This window comes from Anneissia japonica, unplaced genomic scaffold, assembly GCF_011630105.1.
Source record: "Anneissia japonica isolate Jap-2015-1 unplaced genomic scaffold, ASM1163010v1 scaffold3372_len255902_cov201, whole genome shotgun sequence".
NCBI classification, from domain to species: Eukaryota; Metazoa; Echinodermata; class Crinoidea; order Comatulida; family Comatulidae; genus Anneissia; species Anneissia japonica.
In genome coordinates, this window is record NW_022693616.1 from 242,237 (window position 1) to 257,347 (window position 15,111).

Below are 15,111 nucleotides of genomic sequence, written 5' to 3' on the forward strand. Positions count from 1 at the left end.
AGAATTTATTATATGAGCTATATTATGGTGTAATACTGTTGAATTTATGCAAGAAAATTTAATTGAAAAAAACCAAATTTATGTCGATGGTACTTTTTAAAGCAAAGTTAGGCAATTCATTCATTGGCTGTCCATCGTTTTCGATGATGACTGATCCGACCCATCATTCATTTATTTATTTATTTATATTTATCTATAATTATTTATTTATTTAATAATTTATTAATTTATTTTATTTATTTATTCATTTATTTATTCATTTATTTAAATTTATTTTTTATTTATTTATTTATTTATTTATTTATTTGTTTTTTTTTCCTTCATTAAAATTGTTTTTGCCTGTGTTTCCTTGCGTGGCTACGCAGTCCAAATTCGCTGGCGCTCCGAAAGCCACAGATATTGCAGGTTGGTGAATTGTCATCAATTACAGCATTTTGCTTCAGCTACATCAGATACTGTATTGATGAGCCTTCTCCATTCCATTCTATTGGTAGCAACTTTCTCAAGGCTCCCTGGTAGAATCTCAGCCGATTTCAGTTGCCTCTTCAATGAGTCTTTATAGCGGAGAAATGGTCGGCCAACAAATCTGCCACCTTCTTTCAGTTCTCCATAAAGGATCTGACGGGGGAGACGCTCGCTATTCATCCGTATGACATGACCTGTCCATCGTAATTGTGATAGCATGATGGTCGATTCAATGCTGACCATTGCAGCTCTTTGCAGTACTTCTTCATTGGTGACCCGATCTTGCCAGCGTATGCCCATGATATAGCGTAGGTGTCTTTGCTGAGTTTTCATGAGCCTCTTTATATGTCGTCTATAGAGTGTGTATGTCTCGGACGAATATAGTAGTGCTGGTAGGACAACTGCACAATACACCGCAATCTTGGTTGCCAGCTTTATACCCCGTCTGTTCCACAATCGGTCTTGCAGTCTCCTGAAGGATGCACATGCCGCTTGAGTCCGTCGCCCAATCTCAACATCCAAGTTGGTATCAAACGTCACCATACTGCCAAGGTAAGTAAAACTCTTCGTAGTTGGGAGCAGGGCACCATTAAGAAGGATCTGTGGTTCGAGGTACGGGGAACCAGGAGGCGGTTGGTACGTTACTTCTGTCTTTGTCGTGTTGATGGTAAGACCAAAATCTGCAGCTGCACTTGCGAAGCGCTCAACAAGCTGTTGCAATTCGGCTTCGGAGTGTGCCACAAAGGCAGAATCATCAGCATAAAGAAGTTCTTGCACGCAAACGTCATTAACTTTCGATGTTGCAGTCAGACGGTGTTTGTTGAATAAATTACCATCATACCGTGTGCGCAGCCACACACCTTCGGATGGTGGATCCATCGTACATGCTTCTAGTATCGCTGCAAGAAAGAGACCAAAAAGAGTGGGTGCCAGAGTGCATCCTTGTTTCAGACCACCAGTTACTGGGAACGCTTCAGATAGTTCTCCGCCGACAAGTACCTGTGCTGTCATACCATCGTGAAATAGTTTGACGATGTTGACAAATTTCTCCGGACAGCCAAACTTAGCAAGGATCTTCCATAATGCATCACGCGTGACACTGTCGAAAGCTTTACAGAAGTCTACAAAGCAAATGTAAAGCGGCATGTTCTGTTCACGAATAGTGTACTACTAAAGTGGGGCGTCAGTAGTACAGTAGCTTGGTGGTAGTTAGCAAAGTTAGGTAATAATAGGCCTAACTACTAAACTGGGACATCATTGCTTTTCGCCACCCTGAGTATACAGCTGAACATGCCTACAGTAGTTGAATCCAAAATGGCATTTAAAAATTGTTTGACTTGGATATTTGCTGTGTGAAGACGATGGTGATCTTGGAAAGGATATCTTAAGAAGTCTGCATACCATTTAACACGTGTCCTGTTAACATTCTTTCTCCTTCAAATCGGGTGTTAGTTTATATTAACTGTGCCATGTGGGAAAACTGTAGATTCATAATGAACAGATTCACCATTAAATAACATAAATTATACAAGATGTAATATTTACTGACAATTCAATAACACATGACATGGCATTTTCCTATTAATAACACTAGACTTTTTATGAAAGCATCAAAACATAATATTGTAAAACAAAAAAAAAAACAAAAAAATATAAACAGTAAAAGTATGCGAGACTTTTTTTATAATTTGTTTAGCAAAAACGCAACTGCAAATATTGATGATTTCAAATAAAACATAAAATTTTATTTTTGGCCAATTAGCGCACCCACCGCCACGAAAAAGTGGAAATTTCAGAAAAAAATAAAAGTTTTTCTTTATTATTATTACGTCCTCCGCTGCCTTTAAATCTCCAAACATAAGATATGTATATTTCTTCCTAATTACTGTATAAATTTAAGCATTCAACCATCCTATTTTACATTCACCAATAAAATTTTATTTTTACTTTCTCCTCCTTCTGGATGATTTTGGCAAAGCTATTTGCTAAATAAGAAAACAAAAATTTTATTTTTACTTTCTTCTCCTTCTGGATGATTTTGGCAAAGCTATTTGCTAAATAAGAAAACAAAATTTTATTTTTACTTTTTATTCCACCCTTCTCCGATAATCTTTAAAAAAATAAGTACGCGAAACAAGGAATAAAAAAAGTCTCGCCGAATCACAAATTTTTAAACCAGAACCCTGAGGGTGTGTACGTTCTTTTGTACGCAAAAACTAAACACAAATTTGGGAATTGCGATAATCAATAGTCACAAAATTCATTCATTGCATTTTGCCAAATTTGAAACTAATTGGACTTGCCAATTTTTAGTTATCATGGTATAGTAACAAGCAGCGACTTTTTCCCCTTTTGAAATAGACTAAAGCAACACCTAATGAGCAAGTATACAAGAAACTAGATCTTGAAATAGTGCATTGCATTGTTTAGCATCACATCTCCAAAAAAAAAATTAGGGGGAGGGGGGGTGTTGTTAATTTTACTTTTCTGCACGCATTATAATAAAACAACAGAAAGTTGAGCACCATACGCCAAAGCAAAATACACTACAAAATAAACTTGGTTTAGGCCTAATGTATATTTGTCAATGATTGTAGATTGTGAAGTTAAGAGACCCGTTTCTTAACGGCAAAACAATAGTGTAAGTAGGCCTAGACTATGTACAGTCATGGTACTGTAGGCGTACTCAATTTTTTCTTTTTTTTTTTTATTTGGGGGGTGGGGGATTTTTTTTGAGAGGAAAAATATTTCAATTTATTTTAAATCACATAGTAAGTAGGTCCTAGTGTAGCATAGTCTTCCCTTCCCACAGTCTTCATATAACTTTTAAGTCAATATGCATATTTATCATATAATTAACAGAATAGGATATTTAGTAATCATTCAATGATTTGAATTGACTGAGAACATACAATAAATACAAAGTGTCCATATATATATACTGTCTCTTATACACATCTAGATGTGTATAAGAGACAGGAATTTGAAACTTCCATAGTGTGATAATGATGGGACCTCGCAGCCTGCCTAGCTATAAGAAGTTGGTTAGCGTCGCGAAAGAAAGAACTGCCAACTTGTATGGGTTTTTGTCCTAATTTCGTAGGCTATTACATTTAATTCATACTCATATTTGAATAGCACATACGATTGAGAAAACAGTGATTTGAAAAACATGTAATTAGTTTAAACATGGAGGTATAGGCCTATTCTATGTAATGCCTACTACTGACATGAAAACAAAATGTCGGCAAACTTTTTCTGACGCATGCGCAAATCAACATTTTTTTTCCTAAAAAACGACTTAAAACTGGTGGTAGGGGGTATATGTTTTATTGCGTACAGCTTACATTTTCTATCTAACCGAAAAAACAAACATTTCCCACACAATCACATGTCCACCAGCACCCACCGCGAGGCATCGTTTAGGAGCCTATTTTTTTTTTTACAGACATACAGACAGGTTGTTGCCATACTTCTCATACACACATTTCACATCTGTATTATCCCAAAAATTCCTCTGTGACCTAAGGTCACAAAGGAACTAAAATGTTAAAAAACAAGAAAAAATCTAACATAATGTTTACAGTGCTTCTTATTAGTCCAATATTTTAATTCAACCAAAACACAAAATGGTTGGTCAACTACAGTAACTGTCACTCACCCCTGGAATTCACTGGGCTAATATACTGTATGTGTTGAAACTGTATTAATTAATTAAATGTAACTTGCTGAGGCTAAGTAACACAAACTATTATTTTTGTTTTTGGCTTTACTGATAGTACTACAATTATTATAAAAACCTAACACTATAATTACAATGTTTAATTATTCTTAGTAAAAAGTACCTTACCTGAAAATATGACAGAGCACTTCCTCCAAGTCTAATGTGAAAATCTTCCATCAAAATAAGACCACTGTAACAGTTAGTATCTATTTTCCTTATTTTAAATGGACATTAGCTCATGCAGGCATTTGTAGCAAATAAAATCTTAAATCTGCTGGAGTGGTCTTGTGGACACAAGAGACAATTAAGACAAGAAGCATGAAGCCTATAGGCATAATGTACATTTAAATAAATCATTTGTTAAAAATGTCGAAATATGAAAGATTTAGAGTTACAAAATTTATACAAAACAGGGAAACTCACTGCTATTAATAGCATATTAGAGGAATTGCATTGTTATTGTTAGTAGTTTGGATAAATTAACAACATAATCTTCCCTTAGCATTAATAGAATCATTAAAAAGTACCTAACTAGGTATGACATTATTCATTTTTCAATTGCCATGAAATCCAAATCCTTGATGGATTTAATCATGCAGAAACACTAATGAATCACATGAAATTTACAATCATGAATCCGGTTATTAGAAAGTCCCTACTGATTTGACGATAATGTATTCAAAGATATTTAAAAAATTCATAGAAATTAAGTCATGGGTAATGCACATATTTTGTAGTCTACATTCATTAACAATGATATGCAATATTAACTACACAGCACCACCACTGTACCTCTGCACTTTTTAACATGTATTGCTCTTTAATTGTACTAAAGGCAAAAAGATTGCTGAAAATATACCTATATGCCAGACTGAAAATACTGTATCTCCAAATGTTCTAAAATACAGTAATTAAAAGACATGCTACACTATATAAACAATGCTACAGCTTAAAAGTATATTCTAGGTTCTCCGATTGTGAGAGTAATAATTTGTAGAATCCCCCCCCCCCTCCAATTATACTTTATCAAGAAAATTGTGGCATTTTAACTTTAAGGTCATTTAAAGGGTTGACACTACAGTTACTCCTTTCTAATCAGCCAACAGTGGTCATTTCATTTGAAAACAAGCCTCAATTGTATGGAACTTGAAGGACAGCAAATAACACAATGATGACACATCAGTGAAATGAAATTTAAGGCTAGCAATGAAAAGCTTGTTGCAAAGAAGAACAAATTGTTAAACGTAGTAGGCCGACTGAACTGTAATAATATTCATTGAGAAAAAAAAAGGTAATTTACTTTAAATACCTAATGAAGAAAAATGAATACTGTAATATCAACATAAACTTTTGAACTCTTTGAACAGAACTTTCATTTTTGCGCATACAGTTTGGGATTTTGATGTAATTGTTTTGCTCATTAATGTACACAAACTGTAAACATTGATTATGAATTCCATAGTACAGTAACAAATGGGACAAAAGATGCAATTAAAGGCAAGTATCATAATTTGCCAACAATTATGTATGATAATACATGATCATCTTACAATATTTTGGGCTTAATGTACCTACTAGATGTAAAGTACAAGAGAATGCGAATGAGCTAATGGTTGTTAATAAGGGAACGCTTTTTCATTAAGTGGTATTAATGTATTATCCATAAAATGCTTGTGAATAAACGAGTCGAGGCGGGGATACAGCGAGTACCTAATCAATTTAAGTGCAGGGCATGATGAGTGACGTAACAGACGGTAGTAGAAATTTATGATTGCTTATTTATAATGTGACTTGTTTGTATGATAAGACAATGTGAAATAGATGAAGTACAGATGATAACAATCATGATGATAATACAGTAATGATAGTGATTTAAAATAGGTTTGACGATGACAACTGAGATTGGAATCGCTGTATGACATAGTAAGGAAGTGGCAATTTACTATTACTGTGAATCACTCCTGCTCATCCTCCTACCACTATCATCATTACCATGGTCATTCCTCCTAAGCATCCTCATTAATATTTTTTATATACCTCATACTGTACATAGATTCTAGGCATCTGATTGGTTAAGAAGCAGGCAATAGAAAGTACTATTCCCCTCAAAAAGTAATATTCCCCTCAAAAAGTACTATTCCCCTGAAAAATAGTACTTTTTTTACCTATCACATGGTGCGAACTCTAAGCCCCACCATCACGCTGACGGTAGAGGGGACTGCGATCTCTATGACGAAAGAGATTGGCCCTTGACATGGATCAGCGAGTAGACAATAAACAATAATTATGGAGGCTGTCGGTTCGAGCTCCTAGATGAAAAAGGGCTAGCCTAGGCCTATACTTCTTGACAAAGCCGATAGCAAAAGCACTAAAAGACAAATTAAATATGTCTTGTCAATAGTCGACAAATATTGCAAGACAATGGGCTGAAATTGAGGAAATGAGCAAAGAAGAGCTAGACACACTCTTTGATCGCCTAGGCTCTAATTAGAAGGCCTCCAGGCTAGGCTAGGTACAGTAGTACTGTACCTGTAACAGTGTAAGTACTTTTTTAGGCTTTGTAGAATCTATGTATGAGGTATAAACAAATATTGACTGCTCTAGATTCAGGGAACAGCAAAAACCTATTGACCCTCGGTGATGTGGAGACTGTAGCCTATAGTATCTTCCCTCGGGCCGCTTGGGAAGATAAGCTACGATCTGCACATCACCTCAGGGCAACAGATTTCACGATTCCCCTCATGAGTAGTCAATATTTGTATACTATCACTGTGTGACCATTCACCTTAATCATTATGACAGGCACTGACCGTGTCGTACTACCATCGGCTGACGAATCCAACTCTGCTTCCTGTGAGCGCTGGAAAACGCAACATCGTTTGCTAATTGCCGCCGGCAGTCTGAACGGATGTTTATAAACAAACGATCTGTTGCCTTATCCTACAGTACCGTCACTGTCATTACTTCTCTCATCAGCGTTCTCATCATCTTCATCTACTGTACTTATTACCGACAATCTGTGATCATTCCACCTAACATTATCCCATACTGTAGTAGTAATCATTAATGTGATCACTCCTCTCTCATCATCATTACCTAATACATTCCTGTTTCCCTCATTATCACCCTACATTGATCATTTCTCATATCAACATACAGTACCATCACTTTTATCATTACAATGATTATTTCTCTCTATCTTACCTTCTATTCTTACTATACTTTATTTCCAACTTTGCAATGAAAAGGAGATTTGTACGGTATTTCATAAATAGGTATTTCCAATGCCTACTACATAATGCTCAATAATTGCTATGGTTGGCATGAAGACTCTCTCTTAAGATGGCTGTCTTATTTTTATAAGAAAGCAAACAATCAGAGAATGATTAGCCTTACAACAATAAACGTTTTTTAAAGATACAGTAAATATAAAACAGAAACATAATGTTTACAATCTGTAATTCAAAGTGTTTCTCCTTTTTTTTTAAACAGTAATTTTATCATAATCTGTGTACTTGCTGTTGGATCTGAAATTAACTAATAAAACATAAGCAGCAATAAAACAACAATTGGTAGTTGGTATATCTGATAACTTCCTAATAGTTTTCAATTGATTTGTCATGGTTGATTTAATTATGAAAATAAAAAGGCCATTACAAACCATGGCCTACACAGATATTGATAAAATAATCTAAACAAGAAACTATTTTGAACCAACCTACTGTAAAGGTTACATTAAGAGATTGTATTGCTAATATTTTATAGTCATGACGACATTATAGTTGTACTGGTTCAACTACAAAAGCGTAATGTAATAAACTCAATCGTAATCACAATTTAGTGAAATTATTAATTTTGTATGCAATACCTTGAGAAAAACGTGTATACAACTTGGCCTCGTAGCTCAGTTGGTATAGTATCCGAACGGTTATCGGAAGGTCTTGGGTTCGTTTACTTGGGTTCGTTTACCAATGGAGACATGCCTTTTTTCAAGTAATTATTATTGTATTTTACAAAGTCAGGACAGTCAAATATTTATTTCAAAACTAGACTATAGCCGAAATTATAATTATTTATAATATTTCAAGTACACAATGTTGACAATGTTTACCAACCATTTACTCAGGACTCCCAGATAATCCAAATAACATCATAGCATGTACATTGAGACTTCAACTCGTGTACAGTGCAGTAAGTTTATTTCAGAATTAAATAATATTATTATTTATCAGTAATCATTATTATTATAATAGTATCTCTAATACTGTATTTGTATCCAAGTATTGTGAATAAATGTAAAACATGTACAAATCATTCACAATATTTTTTTAGATTCACAATTTATATTGATATTTCATTAAAATCTAATAGCAAATTTATGACAAACATAATTTTCATGCAACTCTACAGTGATGTATGAATGTGACTCAAGCTACAAAGTAAACAGATTGCAAAATTATAAAATTAATCAATATCAATCAATAACAATTAATATCAATTAATATCAATCAATATCAATCAATATAAATTATCTATCAATAAAGTGTACTAATTCATCAATTAATCCATAACTCATGCTTAGCGAAAATGAACAGAACATAGAGTACTACACTACAGTATGGAAACAATCAACAAACAAATCTACCTATAATCAATCAATATCAATCAATAAATGAATCAATCAGTAACTCATGTTTACCAAATGAATGAAACTAAATAGTATAAAATAAATTTATCACTTAATCATATATTCATGCTTAGGACCAAATGGTAATACAGATTATGGTGATCGAAATCAATTATCAACTAATCTATCAATCAACCAATCAATTATAAACCAACCAAACAATCAATCAATATATTAACAAATTAATTAACTTATCAATCAGTCAATCAATTAATTACTTAATCAATCAAGCAAAAGTTTTTAAAAGACCTCTAAGGTAAAAACTATCCCAGAATGCTTTACGTATGACAACCACCATAGTACAAAGGTTATATTCTGTGACACATCACATTCCACAGTCACGTTGAAGCAATAATATAATTATTGAAATTACAGCAGTTTTTGTAGACTTTAGTACTAACTAAAAAAATGCTTACAATACCTCCACTAACATTGCCATTCTAAATTAATTTATAGTGGTTTCATGTACCATACAGTATGTACAAATGGACGGATTTGGGGTTGCTAGTCAGCCTAGGCTCCCATATTCTTTTCTTTTCTTTTTTTTCACCGGGAAATAAGAAAAGAAATATTTAAATTTCCAGCCATCCAGATACAGTAATGCCACACCATAAAACTTTGAATTGAAGCCCTGGGCTTCTTTTTATGCAAACTTTGGATGAGCTTCTTTTTAAGATGGGCTATAATTTGGGGCTACTTTTGAAAAGCAAAGAGGGGGGACTTCTTTTCAAAATGAATGAAGTAAATTTTAGGAATTACTACTATAAAACAATAAATAGGGTCACTGTAACATGAATCATATTCATTAATTATTACACTAATTATTATAAAAAGATGATGTCAGGTGACTGGTGATTTCTTTGTTCATTCTATTTCTTAATCCAAAAGTATTTTACCATTTACTGTAGATGAATTAAATTTTTAATTGATTTTATGGACAATGAATTCAGACAGAGTCATGACTGAACAGACCTGCTTATTTTGAATAACAAAATTATTAATTTAAGTCTGCTTTAAATTCTTTTTAGTATAATAATGATTTGCAATAATACAATATTGTTTACTACTACAGCAGTACATGTATTCTAGTTCTGGAATCCATCAGAAATGAATATTTTCAGACAAATACATTACGTTACATTTTTCTATTTGAAAAATAAATTATTGTTCTCTGAGCCTATAATTTGTTTAAATTCAGGTTACACACTAAATTCCATTATAAACAACATTTTTGAATCTTATTTCCGAGAACCTCTTTCTAGAATGTATCATTCTATTTCTATTCTTATTGATGTTAGCGCATAGGTCTCTATGATATGCGCTCTACAAGTCGACCATTACTATTATTGCATCATAATACTTGACTCTGTATTTTGAACTTTGCCTTTTCGAGGTTGCAACATGCATTATGCTCTAGTAATTGTACTGTAGAGTCAACACATCATGGATAAAACTGCAGTCTCAAACCTAGAGAGATTTTACAAAACTCTGATCAATAGGACAAAAATGGTACTACTATCTAAACCACAGTAGTAATAAACCGTGGAGATCTTTACATAACCTTAGTCCCTGGTTCAATACCATCCACTGCATTCCTTGTGTTTCATCTAGATCTGGAAAGCTCTTGGTATACAGTACTACCAAATTCATCAACATGGAAAATAGCACGGCTTGTGATTTAAGGCAAGGGTGTGCACTCCCACACCATCACTAACCGAAACTCCTCTTCAGGGTTGTGAAAAATTGAGCATCCTTGGGTTTGAAAATCACTCCCCTTAAATTTAGTCAAAACTCCAAATACTGTGGAAATTTCTTTCTGCTAGGATGTATTTTGTGTTGTTTTGAACCCTAGCAATACTTTGCAATAGTGATTATGTTTATATTCTACAGAAACTTAAATTTACCCCTCTCTCAAATATTCATTTCCCTAAACAAAATTAGGTGTCTGTTTTTTAGCTCCTGCCATTTTCAAATTACAAGCCCTGAAAAGCCTGGTTCACGTCAAACTTTTATCTAGATAGATCCACTTAACTAGTTAAAAACCACTCAATTATAGCTAGATAAAGGCTTAAGTCACTTAAAGTTAAGTGACTTAACTTCACTAAAGAGTAGTGGACTGTTACCCAATTCACCACAAGAAGAACCCTGCTGGAAATACTGTAAATCTCTGTAGGGTTATCTCTGGTGTTTTCCAAAAATCGAAAGGTCCACTGATTAATCTCAGATAAGATAGTATAATGCATACTCCAAGTATGGAAATGCACGCCATCGTGTCGGGATTCAATATTTCGACATTAATTATGTCATTATCAGGAATAAAAAAAATTATCCATATTTGCAAGCTTATATGCACAAGTACCAAAAGTGTTCAACCACATCAAAATCTTTTCAGACAAGACTATCGATATTTTCACACTTAAGAATAAAAAAAAAATTAGGTTACATACATTTTCAGATAATATTTTCGTTATTTTTTTATGTTTACAGACTTGTTTGCCATGATTGAACTGCATCCAAATTTCGCTCTTCTCTTAGCATTAAAGAAGCTACTAGACTACTACTACTGTTGAATACAATATTAAACTAACAGATGCCAGAAAAGAACTGTAAATTGATGTAATTAATTAATTATATTGATGTAGTAATGAATAATGTACAGATTAGTAGATTTCAGAATTTATGTAATTTCATGGTATTAATTTACATTGTGTAAATAAAAATGAAAGGAAGAGCAAGTTAACTGTATGTTTGATCATTGAATGTCAAGTATTTGATATTATGAGTAGTTGAGTATTGGCTGCAATGCGACGCGTTTTGTATTTGCAGGCGGCTAAAAGTTCCCGACAAAATCTCCTGCGAATGGAGTTCTTCAACTTGGGACCCCTGTGTACGGATAATGAGTAAAGTATCAATAAGTGAAAATTTTACCAGTAACGATCTTTATAAACGGTTACCCTAATAATGATAATGGATGTACAGTGGACCCTAATAATGATAATGGATGTACAGTACATTAACATTATTATTATCAGGCCTGAATAATGTTAATGGATGTACATATAATATAATGGGCTCTTATCCTTATGGATGTACATATTCAGGCCCGTATTTAGGGAGGGGGGGTTCGTCCTCCATGAGAAACGGAGCGTGTAAGCGGTATCTAGCAGCATCCAATCAGTTTCGCCATAGCGCGCTATGTCATTGGGATATTCCCTTGATAATTTCCGCAATTGATTTTGATAAGGAGTTCCGCATAGTTCCAAGCCAAACCCCCCCCCCCCATTGGCCTATATAAAATCATTCTTTATTAAAGAAAACACAATAAAAGAATGTCACAAAAAACCCAGTTCATGGCTTAATTAGGCACATGCAGGGTGGAGGCAGAACAGAGACAAAAAAAAAACAAAACAAGAAATCAATTACAAATAAAGACGATTCACCCACTCAAGCGAGTGTCTGGCGTTCCAGTTAACATAGCTGCTAGTCAATGCCACTTTGCAAATTTGCTGTTTATACTTTTTATATCGATTACTTAATTTTAAAATTATTTAGGTCTCGTTTCATTATCTTTAGAAAAAAACTCCCCTAGAACCCACATCCAGGCAAAACAATGTGCATTTTAACTCGTACTAGCACTAGGCCTAGCCAAAATTAAATTATTTTAAAGTATCTTTTTTATGAATGATTTATTAGAATCCTGGCTGGGCAACTTTTCACTCTCACTAGATAGAAGGTTCAACTTCACTTCAACACATGTCTGTGACGATTTGCGTTTACGCTAAGGACCCCCGGGCTAACTTTAGGACGAAATTCCATTCGGAGACTCGAGAAAAACAATTCTGTATTGTCAGTGTATTTTTTTGTATGTTTTTTTTATGGCAGGATTGTGGATCCTAGGCCTAGATTGTTATAATCATGTTAATTGTTATTTCAAGTTGAACTACCCAGCCTAGGCCAGGCCTAATTGGAATAACCTGAGACGACGTGGGCTACTCATCTGTATTAATTGTTGTATTATTAAAGGTCAGAGATAAATAGGTCCACAAAAAGAGTGGGTGAACCAGTGAATAATCTGTATTTTTTTAAGAGATGGATCACTGGTTTCCTTCCGCTGAATGCAGGATCGCCCCGGCGGAGCTGTGCAATTGGTTCACCGTCATACAATACGACGGCGATATGTACACCTTAACTTCTAAGTCGCAATTTTTACAACACTACAAACTTTAAAATCTTGAAAACCCGGCAGATATTAAATCAAATGTTAAATAATGAATATGTCGGATCATATTTTACGAACCTTTCCAGGAAAGCTGAATAACGCAGAAAATTATCCTCTCCCAAGTTACCTTCGTTTAATGCTGGTCGGCCATCTTACGACATGACGTCACTTTTGCCTCGTTATGGTGAATAGACGTTGTTGATGCCAGAAAAGTTTCCGACCTTATAGGCCTACTTTGACAGGAAACTGGGGTTACGATCGCAATAGCGCAGACCAGATAAGTAAAGGACACACCGCTTTGGACGGACGTAGTTGTGCATCTAGAGTTGCATGAGGTAGTGGGAGGGGAGGTGGCGTGCGAGCTTGTGTACTTCCCATGGCCCCAGTTTTTACCCGTCGGGCCCCCAAATTGCTCCGATCCCCAAGTCGGTCCCTAGTCACTTCCCCAGTCGCTCTCCCATTGGAAATGTCTATGCAATATAAATAGGCCCTATCTGTCTGGGGTCCATAAACTCCAAAAGAAAGCGCTTGAATTAACTACAATGTACAACGCCACCTTTCCCTGCAAAATTTTATAAAAACAAATAGGCCTACCTTACACTTTTTTTATATTTATTTTCATGAATCGATGTGTAATTAATATTAGGCTTAAATGTATTTTATGTAGGCCTATTTACTGTATTAGTAGCTAGCAATTTTGTTGTTTTTTATTTATCAAGCATCAAGTTTGTAATTTTATTCACTTGTTTGGAATATGACAATTCTTATCTTATCCTAAATAGGCCTATCTATGACCTTTTTCCAGTATGAGATGCTCATTTACTAGTAACATAGGCCTCAGGGTGTTTTGCCTGTCAGAATGATTCTGTCCTATAGCTTTGAGTCCTGCCATCCATATAGTAAGTATAGAACTAAAAGCAAAAAGGTGGGATAAAAGCATCACATACCGCGGACAAAATGGAACAAAATCAATTAAAACATAGAACCTGTAGTCTAATATCGATTTTTTAAACATTGCTTCATCAATGCAATGAAATAATACAATCATAATATAAGATCTCAATTTAGATTAGTAGGCTTAAGCCTATAGTTTTCAGAAAATGTGTTAAGCCAGATAAAAACAAATTAATCTTAAATTGGAAGTATTTTATTCATTTATTCTCTCTTATTACTTTTTATCATTCATTATCTTTATTTGTTTATTGGTCCAATTTTTCCTTTTTTACCTTATATGTTTATAGTGTTTTTTTTAAGGGCATTTCGTTTTGAAGGCGTCGGTAGCCTTTTTTCGCTTTTTTCACTATTTACGGTGTTCTCACCTGCGTACATTTATATTTTTGTTCAATAAAGCCTATATTTTGTAATTTACTGTAAATAAGTGGATTAGACTAGAAAAAAAAAATCTGAAAAAAATGATTTAGGGGGAGTGGAATGTTAGAAGCAATCCACATAGCCAGATATCCTAATTATTTCCTTCTGGTCACCCTAAGCACTGTTGACACTTGATTTTACTCCTTGTATACAAATGGCGGCCGTTTTTCAAAATGGCCGCCAAATTTGTCTAAAATGTGCATAAAATTGAAACTAAATAAGCTACAGATATGATTTTGAGGTCTAAACTCATAATTTCTAGACAGGCAACAAACTAGACATATAAAACTACTGTCACTCAAGCCAGAATGGAACATAATTAAAAAATAGGTGTTTATTTGTTTAGAAATAATCGAAAAATGTACATAAAATAATAACGAGTATATAAGCTAGTTTTCTATGTAATCCAGATAGATTTTTTAACAAAAATAGATTTTATTGACAAATTTTATCATTTTTACTGCGCTGAATTCAAAAAAGTTAGGTGCCATTTTTTTCCCAAAGTCCTCGGCCGCCATTTTGAATTTCAAGATGGCTGACGCACCACATAAAACATGGTCATGATTGGTGTCAATGGAAAGCAGTGGCGGATCCGGGGGGGGGGGGTTCAAGGGGTTCGGACGAATTCCCCTCTGTGAAGAAACG

The 15,111-nt window shown here is 34.3% G+C and overlaps 1 protein-coding gene across 1 annotated transcript in view; it reads right to left on the reverse strand.

Annotated features, from left to right (window-relative positions):
* LOC117100856 overlaps positions 1-13,287 on the reverse strand; it is a 90,031-nt gene extending 76,744 nt beyond the window's left edge. The window contains exon 1 of the mRNA XM_033240691.1: positions 13,174-13,287. The gene's annotated coding sequence lies outside the window, so the exon portion shown is untranslated. The remainder of the gene's footprint in view (positions 1-13,173) is intronic.
* Between the last annotated feature and the right edge of the window lie 1,824 nt (positions 13,288-15,111).